Genomic DNA, 19,521 nt, shown 5'->3' with positions numbered 1-19,521 from the left:
ACTTATTCTCATCCACTTCAATCCTATTCCTCCCACAGCCTACTCCAACTCTGCTCACACTTTGGATTGTACATTCTGTAATTCTCATTCCGTAATGAGTACATTTTCTTTCACTTCAGCTCTCTTTCTCACATGTAGTTTTCCATCCCTGTCTCCTATCTTTGTGTCTTTGCACGGGGCATCTCCCATTACTGGAATTTCACCTCTACCTGAATCCATCACTCAATACTGCTGGTGCCCACCTTCCTTACTACTTTGTATTCTTTGCACGCCTATATTTTATGCATATCATCCCCCTCAAGAATCTTACTCCTTGAAAACAGAGACTATTTTTTTTTTTTCTTTTTATCCCCAGTGCCTTAGCTGGCCATAAAGGAGGTGTTTATTAAAGTTTAAGAAATTGAAGACCAGAGATTTGGATATTCACTGTACTGACACGGAAGAAGGGATTAGTGGGCGTTATTTCTGATTGCGTATTGGGGAAGAATTGGGAAAGGCAGTGACATACAATTGAAAGGAGCATGCTCTCTGAAATTAATGGTCCATACTGGAGAATGATGGGTATTAAAGTAGCTTGGGGTTTTGTTGGTTTTTATTCCCCCCTCCCAATATTAGTTATGCTATGTTCTCAGCCCTTGAGCCTGGGCACAGTGACACCAGTCACTTTTATTTGCCTTTTTTCACCTTTTTTTTTGTGGGCTTTGTTTTCATTTTGGATGAGACTCTTTTTGAGCCACTCCCCCAGGCCCTTTTCTCTGGAAAAGGGCTTCTTTGAAACCAGGCTTGTGAAAATGGCTTATTCCCAATTCAATGCCAGTCTAGTTGCAGACACGTTTGCCTAGATAAGCCCCCATAAATGTTCTTTCTCTGCCCAAAGAAGTTTTAAAAATGAATCAACATTTCTATTTTTAGTTCCAAACCACCTGGCAAAATCCTGTGTTTTTCCATTTTGCCTCCCAGGCACTCCCAATTGCCCCTCTGTGTACCTTCAAGTAAGAATACTTCAAGATTATCAACATGGTAGTTGGCAGCTTTGTCACTTTTAAAAGCTTATGAGACAAAGCAAAACGTTAAAAAACAAAAGCATAAATGAACTTTCAAGAAACAAGCATGAATGTTCCAATCGCTAGTGGGGGGATAGTCATCTTACTCCCTTCTTGAAGAAGGGAACTCCCCCCCTCCTCAGCAAAAATGATATTAATTTTGGGAAGAGTAAGTGGTTAAACAAGTACATACTTAGGTGTTGATGACATATCAGAACTAGTTTTTATTTTTATTTTTTTCTGATTGGAAGGGGAGGATGGTTTAGGCAAATCCCTGGATCTCATGTGTGAGAATGCGTCTCTAGAAGAAGACTTGGGGGTCTTGGGGATAAACTGCTTCCCTCCCAATTCTGCCTTGGACTACTGACACTGCTTTCTGTTACATCCTAATTCTAAGGGACATTGTCAGAGAGTATATAATATAGGGAAGAGAATTGTTTGAACCTTTCACTCTTGTGAGGCACCTTCCGACGAAGTGCTCCCTATAGAACTATTTTCCCCATAAAAAAAAAAAAAATCCCAAGCAGTATAGCTGGGCCTGGAAGAAGCATACATTTAAATATTCCACTTGGAAAGCCCTACCATTTTTAATGATTTTACAGAACGTGTTCAGCTGATTTTAGTCTATTTTTAATACCTGTGAGACATGATGTTGTAAGGAGTGCTAAATATAGGGGCAAAATCCCTCTTTCTTTTATTCATTGGCCTTAATCTTCCAAGAGAAAAAGATAATGAACTCTATTTTACAAAGACAGTGGTGAAGCTTGTTTGGATATGTGCTGCTTTTATTACTGAGCTAAGAAAATTCATAAATACTATGTCGGAAATGATAACTAATGAATTCTTTTCCAGAAAATGTTAAATGGGAATTTATTTATGTAAAACCCTGCTTTCTGCTGAGCCCTCTAGAGAGATTTCCTCTTGTTTTTGTCAGGGTCCTTTGGGGACAGTCGTCAGACTCCGTTACTGGAGCAGACCTCAGAGCCATAGGACGAAAGACTAGCCAGAAAGGGTAGACCCTTTAGCCAGAAATAACACATGACAGGGCTGCTAGGTTCCCTTTCTTTTATACTGACAAGGCTTTTTAAAAGAAGACCTTAATGGTGTCTGAAAAGCAAATGGCTTTGGAATGGCAATGGGACTGCAAGTCCATCATGGATGCAGCTGGAATTCCACAGGCTTCCACGAACATAGAGTTCGTACTTTCTTTCTTTGCTCTCTTTCTCATAGTAGAAAAAAATACTGGGCAGGGGGTAGAGATATTGCTTCTGTGCTTCTGTAAACTCAGGGAAGTCAAGTCACTTTAATTCTCTTACCCCATGGCTCTCTTATGTATAAAACAGGTTTATTTGCAATCAATATCCTTCCTGATTGATGCTGCAGTTAGGAAGACTTGAATTCAAATATGGCTTCAGACAATTATTAGTTATGTGACATTTACCTGCCTCAGTTTCCTTAACCATAAAATGGAGATGATAATAATAAACAATGATCTTCAAGGTTGTTAGGGAAATCAAATGAGGTAAGTGCTAGTAAAACATTTAATAAACCTTAAAGCACTTACGTGTTCTCTGAACTTATATAACTTAAAAATTTACACATAAATGCTGTCAATTAATACAGGAAAGTGTTTTGTAAATGTCAGAGCAGCCACAAAATATAAGATTATCATTGCTTTCCTTCCTAATCCCCAAAATGAACATTTGACCAAATATTTTTGAAGCACCTGTTTATGTGTAAGATGCTGTCTTTTTTCATTTATTTAGATATTTATGCAAATTTAACATGATCTTTCTCCATGTTATTCCTTTACAATTATGCTGTTATAGGGATTTATATTTGTGTATAAGCTGTTTTGATTTGTAATTTTTTTTAGCAAAATTAAGGCTTGTTTTATTGAAAAAGGATGTGTGTCCGTGTGTGTGAAGTGTCAGAGTGAGTGAGACCGATACAAAAACAGATTTGCTAATGGCTTTTCAAAATACATGAATTTTTATAACCATCTTTGACGATCCTCTAAGTATTTTAGAAACTTATGAGGTTTATGAAAAGGAAGATCACCAGGAGAAAAAATTGGAATAGTCCATTCAGATTGGGTTTCAATTGGGATGACAGATTTAGCTAGATGAATAGCATCCGAAAGGGGCACTGTGCATCCCGACAAATTATTATGCACCTATTATATACAGAGAGCTTTACTGGTGCTGAAGATCTGGTAAAGTTTAAATAAAGTTTAAAGTTCCTTCCTTTGCAAGCTTTTGCTGGATTCATCCCTGAGTGTTGATCTGGATGCTTTGAACTCTTTCCTCTGTTCTATCTAGATAACTATGAATAAATAATTCCACCTCTCTCTCCACTCTATGCACTCTTTTTCCTACCTAATAGAGAAGGAAATAAGGGGTAAAGGGAGTGTGGGGCAGCTACATGGAGCAGTGGATAGAAGACTGGCCCTGGAGTTATTAGATCCTGAGTTCAAATCCAGATTCAGGCACTTAAAACTTCCTTGCTGTGTGACCCTGGGCAAATTCCTACACCCCAATTGCCTGCCAAAACAAAACAAAAAAGGGTATAGCAACTAAGAGCTCCGGAAATGTGAGGAGACCCCACTTGATCCAGTTGAAATCAAGATCCCTACTTCCTCAAGGAACAAAAGCAACAGAATCCCTATCTGTTTACAATCCAATAAATGAAGTATCTTACTAAATCAAAGAATCTTGGATTGAGAGATACTTCTGAAGAGTACTTAGTTGATAATTCCTGAGAGTTGTCTTTGTAAACTTCTAATAATGGGACATTCACTTGTCAACAAGACAACCTCTTTCATCTTTGAAAAATTCTAATTGTTAGAAAAAGCTTCTTTATTTTGATATGAAATGTTTTTCCATGTGACATCCAGTTCTGCCCTTGGCAGTTATTTGGACAAAAACGAATCCTTTCTCATATGACAGGAGCTTTGGGTCTTATTTTCTCCATATGTCAGTTGGGGATAATAAAATTTGTTCTTCATGGGGCTTTTGTGAGAATTAAAGTGAGATAATGGGTGAGAATATTCTTTCAAAAGTTTAAGTGCTACAGAAATGTCTGGAATAATTTTCCTTAGAAAAATGATTTAATATAAATATTTAGTTTCTCCTGAATAGATCTGCCTTATTTATCTCTATTTCAATTTTCATAGGTATCTGTCTTTATATCTTCCTTTAAGAAAAAAAAAAAAACTACACCTTGGGTTCTAGGACCCTTGTTTTGTTAGAGGAGATCAGAGGTACTATGGATGCTTCCTGTGATTGACCTATTATTCTGCCTCATCATCTATGGCTGAAAACCTTAGCATTAGATTTCTGTCAAGTGTGGTTTGGGGTCAAGTAGTTCAGCAGACCATACATTGATTCCAGGAACAGAGGTTTTAGACTTAAATATTTCTTTGGTTGCTTACCATTTGTGCAAATTTGGCCAATGGATCTACTTGCAGGTTGAGTAGCTGCCAAGTGCCAGTCACTTTGCTAGGCAACTAGAATATACCATTCTTCTCAGTGCATTTCTACCTCTCCTTCAAGAAAGAATAAGGAAGCTCTGTTCTCAAGGAGATTGTATTATATTGGGAGAGGCAGCATATGAGTGCAATTCCAGTCAAGCCTAGGGCAGTTTTCCTGACAGAGAATAGATGTTGTATATTTTATATATATATATATATATATATGTATATATATATATATATATATATACATATATATATACACACATACGTATATATATATATACACACATATATATGTATACACATATATATGTATACATATGTATATATTATATATAATATGATATGTAATATATATAATATGATATGTAATATATATCACACAGACACATAAATATATGCACATACCTATATGCATATATAATAGATGCTATAGTATATGTATGTATACATATATATAACACAAATATATAGCCATATATTCATATACATGTTATAAATGATCTAATATATGTAATATATGCACATATGTATATGCCCAGGTTACATTTGTAAGTTTAACCTTCATTTTTGACTTTTTCCTCATCACTGTTTGAAATCTAGACAATCGATAGAACAATAAATGGAACCCTTGCGACAATGAGTGCACTATCCTCTTTACTGCCAGAAGATGTGACAATTGACTGAGAGACCTCTTAGCCAACTCTAATAAGCATGGGGTGTATATGAAGGTGACATGACATTAAATTGCTGTTAGACTTTGAGAGAGGCAGTATAAAGAGGCAAGAGTGGATTTTTCAATGGTGGACTGGAGATCTCTCTGGAGTCATAAACACGTGGAGAATGTCCCTTAATTCCTTGAACCTAAAACCCTAGGGAATGCTCAGAGCAGCCTCCCCTGAGTGAAATTGTTCTCTCTCTTTGGAAAGTGAGACTGTATTTCACTGTTAAGCTGCAGATCTCATTTACTCTTGTGGATTTTTAAAAATCTATTCTAATCCATAAAACATCCTCAATCGCTACTTTCCATTTACGTTGTTAAAGATGTTACTCGCTTTTGATGATGGAATTTTGGTAACCAGGGTTTACCGATAGGTTAGCCAAAATAATGGTAGTAAACTGTAGTAAACCCTCCCTCCCCCTTGAGAGTGATCAGGGAAAGTACATTTCATTTGGAAGCTTTTAAAATCCCCCTCCCTTGACTTATCGATATTTGATGTTGGGTAGATACTGTTCTAACCAGAGACCCTTCTTGGAGACAGGAGAGCAGCAAAGTGATGAAATATCTGACTCTTGGAGATTTCACTGGCTTTCTCTCTTGCCTGAAATTTTTCCCTCCTCATTTTTTCTTTCTGGCATCCTTCAGTCTCAGCTAAAATCCTATTTTTAGTAACTACTGGAAACTTTTCCTAAAATCCTTAATTCTGATGTCCATTACCATGTGTGTGTGTATGTGTGCCTCAGTTTCCTCATTTGTAAAATTATGGGAATGGACTAAAAATCCTCTGACTTTCTTGTTGCTTTTAATTCCTGTTTCTATTATTCCCATTTTAGGCTGGCAAAGAGTCATATTTCCATGTTCTTTTCTTTTTGAAGGATTGACAGACACCTAGTAGAACTTGAATCTAGGGAAATCATACCACGTAAAGAAATGGCTTTTTTTAATGGGTGTTTGGATTTCAGAACTGAGTCAGCTTCTGGAGAGTTCTCTAAAGATTTGCAAGCTATACAGCATTTGGAAATGCTGAGTGAGCTTTTCAGAAACAATTTCATGTTTTAAAAAATTCTATTGGAGAAAATTATACATAATCAAATTTTGGTACCAAATAAGGGTTCTTTTATATGTTTGCATGAGAAGAAAGAAATTAAAATTGTCTGATGTAGCTATTTCTTTTTCAGGGTTATATTTATTAGTTATGAATAATAGTTTGTAACTTTGGAGTTACAAAGTGGTTTATATTATTGCATTTTAAATATTCAACAATCCCATGAAATAGTCAGGGCAAGTAATTATACCGCCAAGTCAAGTTTAAATGATTTGTCCTGGGTCAGAAAACTTTCAAGTAGCATAGTATTATTTTCTGACTTGTTGTTTGCACCTTGCTAGACTGTGCTCCTGTACCAGTTTGATACAGTGATTTTATTCCAAATAATTGCCGATTTTGAATTATCGATATCTATATACAGTTTAAGGGAAGAGGTTAAATTTCAGGAATATGAATGGCTTAAGAAATATTATATCTAATATAAGTTATTTCCTCTTTTTTATATTTTTGAAAACGTCTTCAGTCTGGAGATAGAAAGTTTGAGTTCATTTCTTTGTGTGTAATTCTTTCTCATGGTATTTTCTTCCTTTAAAGATATTAACAATATTTTTTGTTCAAAGTGACCTCTCTGAGCTTCACCTGTGAATTAACTTAATTTTGTGGTTTTAAGTCAGAGCCTGGTTGTTACTTTGACAAAGTTTCCATAGTTTAATTTATCTTAGTTGATAAAGATGATTCATCACTCATTTAATTCTTAGGTTTTCTATTGATTCTTTTCTTCTCATTTGGTATTTTCTGACATTTTATAGCACTCAGTATTGATTTATATGAAATCAGTCGTCTCGATGTCCACGGAAGCACTTCATTCACTTGTCATTGGTTGTTTTTCTTAAATAATAAATGGAACCATTATGTTCATCTAAACTGCTAGATGATTTGGCAGCCATGCTTCTTCCCATTTTCTTTGCCAGAATGTGTCCTAAAAAAGCCCTATGTTGCTTTGGAATTGAACAAAGAAAGGAAATCGATGTATGCCAATTTTTTATGTGGCATTTTTTCTTTCCCATGGACCTCTCTGCATCTGACACCTTTGAGCACAGTCTCTTACGAGCCACTTTTTTTTTTCTATTTTTAACACACACACACACACACACACACACAAATATATATATATATATATACTGGCTTCCATGTCTTCTCAGTTGATTTCATAGCCAATAACTCTGGATCATCCCTCAAGCTTCTGTAGTAAGCCTCTCCAACATTCTTACTCAGTGACCTCATCATTTTTATACAGATGTCCCACCCAGATGGTATCCATCTTCAGTTTTGCTTGTATTTCATTCCTTTATCATCAGCTACATATTGGACATTTCCAACTGGATGTTCCAGAGAGATTTCAAGCTCAACATGTCCAAAATGAACTTGTTATTTTCCCTTATACGTAACTCTTTACCAGGTTTCTCAATATCTGTTGATGAAATCCTCACTGTTCTAATCTCCCAAGTTCATAACTCCCCGTTTGTTTTCTTTACTCTTTGTCTTCACCTTTATCCCATATCCACATAATTGTCAAAACTTGCCATCTTTTTTCCACAACATCTGTTGCATACTGCTCCTTCTCCCCACTCATACACTCACACACTCATCACTTATTGGGTCCTAATCACCTCTTATCTAATTATTTTTATGATCACCTAATTGGTCACCCTGCTCTAAGATCCTTCCCCTCAAATCCATCCTCCTTATAGCATCCAAATATAAATAAGAGGAAATAACTTATATTAGATATAATAACTTATATTAGATATATTTCTTAAGCCATTCATATTCCTCTTCCCTTAAACTGTATATAGATATCGATAATTCAAAATCGGCAATTATTTTTCCTGAAAGTTCAGATTTAGTCATGACACTATGCTACTCAGGAAATTCCATTGTCTTTTTATTGTCTGGACAATAAAATAGAAACCCCTCTGTTTGGCTTTTAACCTTTTACAATGTACCCCCAATTTGTATTTTTAGCTCTAGTAGACAATTATACCCTTTAAGCAGTCTGTGAGTCAGTTAAACTACTTTTTCCTTTTGTTCCTCACATTCAGTTTTTCTGTCTGTCCTCAAACAAGGGCTATGCTAGTTTAACAACAAGCTATCTGGAAGATAAATGTATGTTCAACACCCTTTTAAGTTTAGTTTGAATAATTAATATTTCTTTTTCACTTTCTTAAGTCTAGATTATCAGCAAAACAATAAATCAAGTCCTGATTTGGAGCTTGTTAATTTGAGAGATATAAATACTCATGCTGAAAATTTAGCAATATATTTTTATGATCCTGTTTAAGCTGGCTCCCACAGATCTCTGCGTCTGACCCTGGCCAAAACTCTGAAGTTTGTCTTTGGCATTTCTTGGCTCTTATTGTTCCTTCGTTTCTTTCTCCCTTACATTTTCTTCCTCTTCTGTATGTCTACCTCACCTCTTTTCCCATTCCCAAAGGTCTTCCCTCTGTCAGCTAGTTGCCTGGCATTAACTATTCCAATGTATTACCACCTTGGGAATAATTGTATTTTATAGGAATCCTTCATGGCAGGATTTCAGGCATTATGACTGAAATTGGAATGGCATGGTTATGCCATTATGGAGTGGTTTTTTTAAGAAATACTTTCTTATTTTTAAGACATGCCATGTGCTGGGTCACCAACCCATGTGATTCTTTAAACATGGTCCTTGAGGAGTAAAATTTTTGCAAGTGTTCTTAAACTTTCTGAGCCCTAATTATTTTGCTTATTTTTAATAGTTAACTCTAAGGAAATGCCATCTATAATAGTTAAATTTTCTTCGGCATTTCTTTAGGCAGTATTCTCCTATTGACTCCCTAAGTTTTCATGTCACCCATCAGCAAACCTGATACAGTATAAAAATGAAGAAAAAGTGAAATATTATATATATTGAGTTATGAAGACTAATGCTTAGAAGTGTTTTGACTTGTTGGATTTAGATTTGATTTTTTCCAAATCAGTGGGAGTTGACTTTGGGAAACCAAGATGTCAGCGTATGCAATAAATCAACATAACTCTCCCATATTCACCTCCAAGTGGGTATAAAATAGTGCCCCCAACAAATCGTGGAACAGTAGAATCAGCAGAAATATGGAGTGAAACAATATTTTAGTCGAAGAAACTTGGAAGGTCAGTAAAAAAGACCTATCTCACTTGAGTAAAAGGGAATTTCAGTCCAGGGTAAGAAGCATTCCAGCAAGCAAGTGGCAAGCTCCTCCTCAGCAAACCAGTGGGAGATCCTGATTTTCAGTATGGTGGAGAAGACAAGCACAAAAACCAGTACCCCCTTATGCCTCAGGTGTTAGCCAGGGAATGGGTAGATTCCAGCTCTGAGAGGCTCCATGTGCTTCAGCATAGCCCTGGGCTAACATGCAATCTGTAGTGGTCAGACCTCCATGTGCTTCAGAATAACCCCAGGCAAAGCAATAGTCACCAGCTGTCAGGATGCCGTGTATTTCACTGTAGCTCTGGTACTCTGCCAGTACATACTGGGTCTCAATACATACCAGACTAGATAAGTATACATACCTGCTCAGCACCACATGAGCTTCTAGATTTCTGTGGCCTACACAAGTTTCAAACACCTTTTAACCTAGCTTTGCGGAGTAGACATGATGATCCCCCATAACTCAGAACAATATCAGTGCAGCACTAGCTAAATCCCTGGCACAACAGTATTTTTTTTACCCATCTAAAAGAAAGGGAAAAGATGAAAAAAAACAACAAAAAATTTTTGTTATGTTGGCAGGGAAAATTAAGACACAAACTCAGAAGAGGACAACAATGCTAAAATACCGAGGGAGAAAACCCCAAAGACAAAAGGGGAATGATTTCAAGACCAGAAAGAACTTAAGGAATGGCTTAAAAAAGAGCTTAAAATCTTATAAAAAAGTCGAAGAAAATGGGGAAAGAACTGAGAGCAATAGAAGAGAGTTATGAAAAGAGACAGGATCTTATAAAAAAAGAAAACAACTGCTTAAAAAAAGTAGAATTGATGAAATGGAAAAGGAAATACAAAAGTCAACTAAAAAAGCTTTTTAAAAATACAATTGGCCAAATGAGAAAAAGTAGTACAAAAATTAACTGAGGAAAACATAAATGGTAGAATTGAGCAATTGGAAGCTGATGACTCTATGGGACATCAAGAAAACCAAACAAATCAAAAGGAATGGGGAAAAAAAGATATATAAAATGCTTCATTGGCCAAAGAACTGACCTGAAAAATAGATCCAGGAAAAACTGCATCAAAAAAAATAGTTGAAAGCCATACTTAAGAGGAGAACCTCAACAACAACTTTCAAGAAATTATTAAGGAAAATTGCTGATATCTTGGAATCAGAGGGCATTAAAACAATCCACTGATTACCTCCGAAAAGAGATCTCAAAATTAAAATTCCAAGAAACCTTATAGCCAAAATTCAGAACTAAGGAAAAAGTTCTATAAGTAGCCAAAAAGAAACAATTCAGATATCAGGGATCCATATTCTGAATCACATAGGATTTAGCTCCTACAACATAAAAGAATCAGAAATCATGAAAAACTATATTCTGGAAACCTGTGACTACAAACATGAATCACCTTCCCAGCAAAATTAAGCATGATACTTTAAGGGGAAATAGTCATTCATTGAAATAGAAGGATTTCTAGCTTTCTTAAGGAAAAGACTAGAATTGAACAAAAAAAAATCTGATCTCTAATGTCAAGACCAAGAGAAGCCTGAAAGGGCAAAAAAGGGTGGAAAAACATAAGAAATTAAGTGGAACTGAATTGCTTACATCCTTACATGGGAAGATGATATTTGTAATTCTTAAAAAAATGTAGCTAGTACAGCTAGAAGGAATATACATAAATAGAGGGTATGAGTATGAAGTGAATTCAAGGGGTAAAAATAATAATATAATAAAAATCATTAGCAGGAGAAAGAAGAGTACACTGTGTGCAGAAGTAAGAGAGAGAGTGTGAGGTAAATCATTTCACATGATGAGACATGAAAAACATTATAGTGGATGGAAAGATGGGGGCTGGGTGAAGAGTATCATTTGAACTTTACTCTCATTATTATTGGTATAAAAATGGAATTATATACACAGTGAGTTTAATATAGAAATCTATCTTACCTAATAGCAAAGTAGGAGGGGAGGATGTTAAGAAAAGGATGGATACTGACAGGCAGATGTGTAGGAGGTGGTAGGCAGAAGCAAAGCACTGGTGAGGAAAGAAAGGATGAAAGGAAAGAGCAGAAATAGAAGAAAATGGTTGGGAGGGAAATTCACAATCAGTAACATTAACTATGACTATGAATGTGAATGGGATGAACTCTCCTATAAAATGGAGGCAGATTCATGACAAAACAAGAGAAAGAGAGCATTATGAAATGTAAAATTGATAATTTTCATTACATTAAATTAAAAGTTTTAGTATAAAAAAACTAATGCAATCAAGATTAGAAATATTGAAGAAAACTGGAAAACAGTTTTCTAGTAAATATCTCCAAAGGCTTCATTTCTCACAAACATAGTGAACTGAGTCAAATTTATAAGAATACAAGTCATTCCTGAATTGTACATGGTCAAAAGATATATGAACAATCACTTTTCAGATGAAGAAATCAAACCTGTCTATATAAATATTAAGAAGTTCTCTAAATAATTTTCGATTAGGGATAATGAAAATTAAAACATCTCTGAGATACTACCTCATGCCTATCAGATTAACTAATATGAGGGGGGGGAAAGAAAATGATTAATGTTGGAGAGAAAAATGGGACATAAATGCATTGTTGATAAAATTGTGAAGTGAGTTGAAAAGGCAACCATACTGTGTACATTCTTTGATTCAACAATATGACTACTAGGTCTGTATCCCAAAGAAATTATAAAAGTGGGATAATGGCTTACATATGCAAAAATATTTGTAGCAGCCTTTTTCTAGGTGGCAAAATTTTAGAAATGGAGAGGATGTCCATCAGTTTTAATGGGATATTATTGTATGATAAGAAGTGATGGACAGATACATTTTTTAGAAACCTGGAAAGACTTGTATTTCACAAAGTGAAATGAGCAGAACCAGGAAAACCCTGTAAACAGTATCAGCAACATTGTATGATGATCAACTATAAATCAACTGTCAACTCTTCTTAGCCATACAATGACAAGTACAAATGACTCATGAAGGAAAAATATACATCCTGAGAAAGAACTAATGGAGTCTGAATACAAATCAAAACATACATTTTCATTTACTTTATTCTTTTTTTGTGATTTTTAATCTTTCTTGATCTGTTTCTTCTTTCACAAATGTGACTACTATGGAAATATATTTTACATCATAGAACTTGTATAATCTATATCGATTCCCTGCCATTTTCAGAAGAGGGAAGGGTGGGAAGAAAATTGGAATAGAAAATCTATAAAGGAATGCTATAAATTATCTTGATATATAATTGGGAAAAATAATATACTATTAAAAAAGTATAAAGAAACTTTAAAAAATGAATAAGGGCAGATTGTGAAAAAAATACCATGGTAGAGAAATGGTAAGGGAAGGGCCAAACAATCATAAAATCTCAAAGAGAAAACTCTGAGAAATCAAGTAACCCAATTGCCTACTTGTTGTGAATCTCAACTATAATATCTCTGATAGCTTGATACCTTCTCAAGAGGAGAAAGGAAGAAGAGCTGTGAGAGAAAATTTGAGCTCAAAATTAACTTAAATTGTTTTACTTATAATTGGGAAATATTTTATGAAATAATTTTTTTAAAGAAAAAAAGAAAATCAGGGACAGATTCATATATACAAAAATTAATACTATCTCATCCATATGTCATTTTTATTAGATTATTTTGCTTCAGGCTTACATTTTTCACATAATTCCAAAACTGGGTGACATCATCTTATTTCCATAAGGAAATGTCTTTCAGTTCCTCCCACTTATATGCTGTTAGTGCTATTACAAACTTATGAAAAGATAGGTTAATGTTAAATGCTAATTATCTGGGTTCTGTCTGTAGCATCTACCAGTGTTGATGTTCACAATTATAATCTCACTGCAAGGGTGAAATATTGTTTCCCGATATATTTTAGTACAATTACTCTCAGTAGGTATTGGTTAAAACTAACTTCGCTTGGTAAATATTTTTTCCCCTTTTGATTTTTCTTCCCTTTTTTTTCTATTTTTATGTTTTTTCATGTGTAAATTTATGATACTGGGCTATCACAGAAATTGTAGAATTACAAATGACTTTTAGAGTTATGAAATTCATCCCAAATGTGGACAAAAATACTTTCTATGTCATTCCTGACAAAAGTTATTTATACTTATCTTAAGGTCTTCAATTGATAGGGATCCAGCTATCTCTTGAGCTCCTCTAAGTGTTTTTGTAAAATAATGTTTCTTTACATCAAGCCTACAATGTTTAGTTTGCTTTCAACTCTGTTAGCCTATGCTATGCTAAATTGCCCTTGTTTGTACATGTTTCATCCTTTGCAGAATTATGAGTGCTTTGGTCTAATTTATTGCTAATATTTCCTTGCTAGAGCAAAAGACAAATTTCTTCAAAGTGAACAACCATTTCTTTTTGATTTCCAATATAACTTCTGATACATTTTCCTAAAGAACCTTCAGGAGACTTGATGAGAAATTTAAGGCATCTAGTAAGCATAGTAGATAAAGCCCTGGATCTGAATTCAAATTCTGCCTTTATACACTGGTAGCTGTGTGATAGGGTAAGGCATTTAACTACTGTCTGCCTTATTTTCCTCATCTGTAAAGTGGGATGGTAACAGCACCAACTTCACAGACTTGTGGTGAAGATTCACTGAGAAAACATATAATGGCCTCCTGACTTGTAGTTTTCCAGAGTCCATCCCAGTTCAGTTTTTAGTGGGTCTTTAGGAGGAATACCCAATTATGAGCTGCTTAGGTGTAAAGGGCTGAAACTCTTGAGTTGATGCACTGAGGTTGGACAACTGAGAACTTAATGCTAATTACCAATTGGACAATACTCTATTAGAATATGCGTGGAAAATGGCCCTTCCCACTATTCTGTGCTGGCTCAATAATTGGTGTATACAGAGAATTGTAGGAGGGATTAGGGACTAAAACTAGCCAGAATCACATTTTGGCAGTAGACGAAGAGGAGAGGTCGTGGAGATCCTGCATCCATCCAATTCACGTCTACCCCTAAAAACCAAGAATAAAGACCAAGGATTTTTGCTTATCCTGATTCTAAGGTATCCAGGGTGCTAACTCAGTCTCCATACTTAGGCCCATAGACAAATTCCTAATTCTCCCTTCTTTGCTATTCCTAGAAGTAAATTTTGTTCTGTTTCAAAGGCATCTTCCTCCAATCAAAACCAAAGGAGGAGAAGCAATTGTGTATCCCTACCTAAATTTCATTTTGCCTTTTAACTTCTCCTATGATTTCATCCTTATGCAGAGTTTATCCTTAGTAATCCCACTTTTAGTGTTCATCAGAGGCAGGACACTAGAGTAATTTTATAGGGCCCACATTCTCCTAGAGATGAATAGCAGCACAAATTTTGAAGATCTGCATTTGTACCTATTGTGATGGGATCATTATCAAGTCTGTACTTCTGTGAAATGGGGAATATCTGGGGTATCTGTCTCACAAAGTTGTGAGTTTCAAGTGACATAATGTAAATTATATATATTAGAAGTCATTAATTTATTTCATCTTCTGTAACGAGCTGTCGTCTCCAGAAGCTGCTGGATCGCTCTCTGGGAAGAGATCTGCTGTGTCTACTCAAATCTCTCAGACAGATTCTTCTTCCTGTAACGAACCGTTGTCTCCAGGCAGTTGCTGTTAACTCTTGTCCAAAGAAGTGACTTCCCTTCCTGCAGAGAGCCCCGTCAAGCCTGATGCAATTCAGAGTCCTCTTCTTTCTCTGAGAGTCCTCTCTTTTATTCTCCCAGAGAATGGGCGTGGGATAATGCAAGGGCTTCTGGGAAGAACCACTCCAGCCAATGAGCTTGCCCCCTCTATCAAGTCAACCTGAGTTCTCACCTTGTAACCGTCCAGAAAACCTGAGTTCTCACCCAGTAATCCTAACAATCTTCTTGGGCAAAAAAAAATACAATCATGCCTTACCTCTTTTGACTTTCATTTTATTCAAATTTTGGCCATTTTAATGGTTAAATGTTGATTCATTCAGAAATTTTTGTGCTGTATCCATAGTTAGGGCATATGTCACTCTCATAGATGCAATTAGAGTTACCTTCTCTTCTCTAAAGGAAAAGTAAAATTGATATAAAAATTAAAAAAAAATCCCACCCTTTATGTGATGTCTAGCAGTAGTTGCTGTGGCTGAAAAAAGATAAAAAACTATTGAGGGAATGTAGCAAGTGTGCTAAAGAAGAATAGAAGCAGAACTTTTCCCATGACATTTGAGAAAACAGCCCCTCCTTTCAGGTTTTCAACCTTTAGGTAGAGACAAGACTGATTGAAATGAGTCTAATCACCTACTTTTCTCTTCCTTGCCTTAACTTGGTCCTTGCAGAAATGTTTTAAAATGATACTGTAGATCAGTAAGAATTTGATTTTATCTCAGCCTTTAGTTTTACTCTAAGACAGAATCATATTAAATGATGGAAAAACAAAACAGACAAATACATATTCATATGTATTTATTCTCTCCCCTTGATATTTGTGATTGTAATGGTACCTCTGTAGGGTCTAAAAACGAGTGCTTTTAATATGGTAGCTATTCCAACCCCATCATGCTTTGTACCTTTGGTCTGTTCTTGGAGGGAACTCTTGGCTCAGCGTATAGATGTTGAAGCACAATGTGGATCTGATTCATATTAGCTTGGAAGGTAATACTAAATTTCTTTGACAGTTGCACAGTACCTGCAGGAGGGTTCCCTATATAAGAGTTTTATTTTCTTTCACATGTATAACCTTATTTATGGGAAAACACAGATAGACCTGATTGCATGTAAATCGAATGTAATCTCCTTGGACTTTAAGGAGCTGTTCAGTATTTGATGTTTGAATCCTTAGAGGCTTATACCTAGTAACTACTAAATCAATATGTGGTAAGTCAAATTGGAATGATGTGAGATGGAAAGAGGTGAGAGAACAGTAGGTTTCTGCATTTCCTTTCTTTCCCCTTAAAAGCACTGTTGCTAAAGGAATCATCTGTTGATTATAAACAATGACCTTTAACTCAAGTGCTACTGATGGTCAGCATATGGGACATAGTTTAAAATCTACAAAATATTATTTTCATTTTTTTGGCAAGAAATTATAAAAGCGTGAGTTCAGGAGTAATAATGACAATGACCAAGCAGTGGAGAAAATGTGATTTGTCTTTGTTGAGCTGCTTTCTCTAGGAAATATAATCTAAATGAAGGTTTCAGATTGTGCTAATGCTATTGTTTAGGTAAGAGGCTAATTTCTGTGGTCAGTCTAATGTATTTGTCTCTTGCTTGGGGGGCGCAAATCAGAGGGCAAGTGAGCTCAGCAGCCACTATGGTAATGAGCCCATTTTCACCAAAATGAGCTTATTTTTATTCATGTTTATTCGTTGCTGGGTGATTCATAAAGCACTTTTCAGGGAGATTTGTCGAAATAAAATGCCTTTTCTTTATCTGGAGTAGCTTATCTATCCCCTGGGATTGCATCCCTGTGATGCAACCCAACCGAGTAATGGTTAGAAACTGCAAATACTATCTGAAAGAGTAGTTGGTATCTTGTAGGAATAGACAGCAGCATAGGTATAAATACATATTGAGATAGCATGTCTTCAGACTTCTCTCCTTTGACCTTTACCTTGATATCATGAGAATGAACTATTGTATGTTTGCATTGAGTCTCTTGTTACCTAAGCCAATGGGAAGCACGCCTTCCTGCACCAAGACGCATGTGTCAGAATTGTCTGAGTTTTCTCAGATATTTTCCTGTGTGGGACCTTCATGGGAAAACTCTCATCCTCTGGAACATAATATTTTCTACATGTAAAACTGCTCTTATGAGGAGAGAGATTACACACTCAGAGAAAAACAGAGAGAGAAAGAGATAGAGAAAGAGAGAGAGAGACAGAGAAAGATAGAAAGAGACAGACAGAAAGAAAGAGAGGAGACAGAGAGAGAGACAGAGCGAGCGAGCGAGAGAGAGAGAGAGACAGACAGACAGACAGACAGACAGAGACAGAGCAATAAAGAGAGATAGAGACACAGAAACAGAGAAAGAGACACACAGAAAGAAACAGAAGCAAAACGAGAGAGAGGTAGTGTTGCACCCAGTTTGTGCAAGCTACATCTGCTATGGAAAAAACATCCCCAAGAGAGGATAAAAACTTAGAAGACTGGATTAAAACATTTCAAGAGGAAACTAGCTGGCAGGTAAGTGATGCTAAGATCTACAAGGATGCTTGAAAGATGTTAAGTTCCAACATTCAAAATCTCATTTTTTTTTAAGTCTAAGCATAGGTGGACTGTTTAAGTTGATTTTTCAATGTAGCATTATCTCAATGTACTTACATTTGGGACTGGCTATCATTATGTTTTCATTTCCTTGTAAAACATGCAGATAAGATTTCAAATTAATTTTCTGTAAATTACAAAACAAGGAAACGGGGTTTTACAAATCTATAGACATTTCTAAATTTATTCTTGTTGAATAAATGTCCTTGAATTAACAAGTTGCAGGTGTATATAGAATCTCAAAGAAACATGCAGATTCTGTTGCGTGAATGCAAGTTCATTGCATTATAAACATTTAATATGGCACCTGTCATCAGATTTCCGCTCCAGTGTCATAGCAGCATGGAATGGGGAGCTTGTTTTTTAACCTATTTTAATGAGGTGACCATTATTTTAATGCAGCCTGCCTACCTTTGCTGTTATGTTGAACTCACAATAGTTAGAAGCTCTGTGGAGCAAATACAGTTCATACTAAAGGATTCTTAGTGGAGAGGCAGTTTTCATTAAAATATGTAAAGCAGTAATGTTTAGACATTACAATACCTACTTCAAATTAGCAAAATTATATGCTCCTGTCTCATAAGCTGCTAAGTAAAATCCTTGCCTAAATCCTATTGAATGGCTTTGATTACTCTTCTTTACATTATATATTACACACCTCTAATGCATATTTTCACACATCCACTTCATTGCCATTTAATTAGTCTACATAGCTGAAGAGTGATGCTAGATACTTGGGGTTTTTTCTATCCTAATACCCAATTCTTAATTCAATTTGTAAAATATTTTTCTCTGTATCTAAACACATAAAGTTGTATTTTCTGTCCTATCTTTTCAATAATATTTTTATAAAATACTGATTAAAGATCTGCCATTCCTCTGCATATATTGTAAAAGTCCTTCAAAAGAAGTTTTACATGATTTTTGATTTAGTATCATCATTTTTACAAAACTAAACTATTCCTAGTTTGTCATTTTAAGTGAGTCTGATGGAAATTTGATTTTCTTGTCTTCCATGAAGTTAGAATTCTTCACTTTGAGACTGAATATTTTCTGGATAAACAAATAAACATGTCTGAGTTTGAATTTCCATGACTAACTTTAAAAAAGTTAAATAGAAAAAGGTTTTTTTAATTAAACAGAAAAAGTCACAAAAACACTTTCAAATTTTCCAATATTGGAATATATATATATATATATATATATATACATATATATATATATATATATATATATATACACACACACACACAATGTATATATATATATATATACACAAATGTATATATATATATATATATACATATGTATATGTACATATATATAAGCCATCAGAATTTATCTTTATTTAATTTTTCTTCAGTAGTTATATATCTTGTAAATGCAACCATAAACTTGAATAAGGCAAAGAAGGACTTAATTGGGAAAGATAATCCAACTGTGTTTCTGAACAAAATTTAAAGCCAAAAGCAATAATTTTATATGCTTATGGAGAGTCATTATTAACACCAAAGATGGCATTTTTTTCAACTACTTCTTAAATGATAAATAACTAAAGACTGTCTTTGCTGGGATCAGGATTTTATTTTCAATCCAAATTGAAATTTATTAAGTTTATATATTTATTTATTAAATGTATTAAGTAAATTATCCATGGAAATTTATTAAGTGTTGACCATGTGCGAGACATAATATTTAAGTGCTGTTATTACCAACCCTGCTTTCAAGATTAG

The 19,521-nt window shown here is 35.0% G+C and overlaps 1 protein-coding gene across 5 annotated transcripts in view; it reads left to right on the top strand.

Annotated features, from left to right (window-relative positions):
* PPARGC1A (PPARG coactivator 1 alpha) overlaps positions 1–19,521 on the top strand; it is a 755,048-nt gene that overhangs the window by 395,908 nt on the left and 339,619 nt on the right. The gene's annotated exons all lie outside the window — the stretch shown is intronic.

Source organism: Sminthopsis crassicaudata, chromosome 6, assembly GCF_048593235.1.
Source record: "Sminthopsis crassicaudata isolate SCR6 chromosome 6, ASM4859323v1, whole genome shotgun sequence".
NCBI classification, from domain to species: Eukaryota; Metazoa; Chordata; class Mammalia; order Dasyuromorphia; family Dasyuridae; genus Sminthopsis; species Sminthopsis crassicaudata.
Note: the sequence above shows the minus strand (reverse complement) of the source record. Positions and strands in the feature narration are given on the sequence as shown.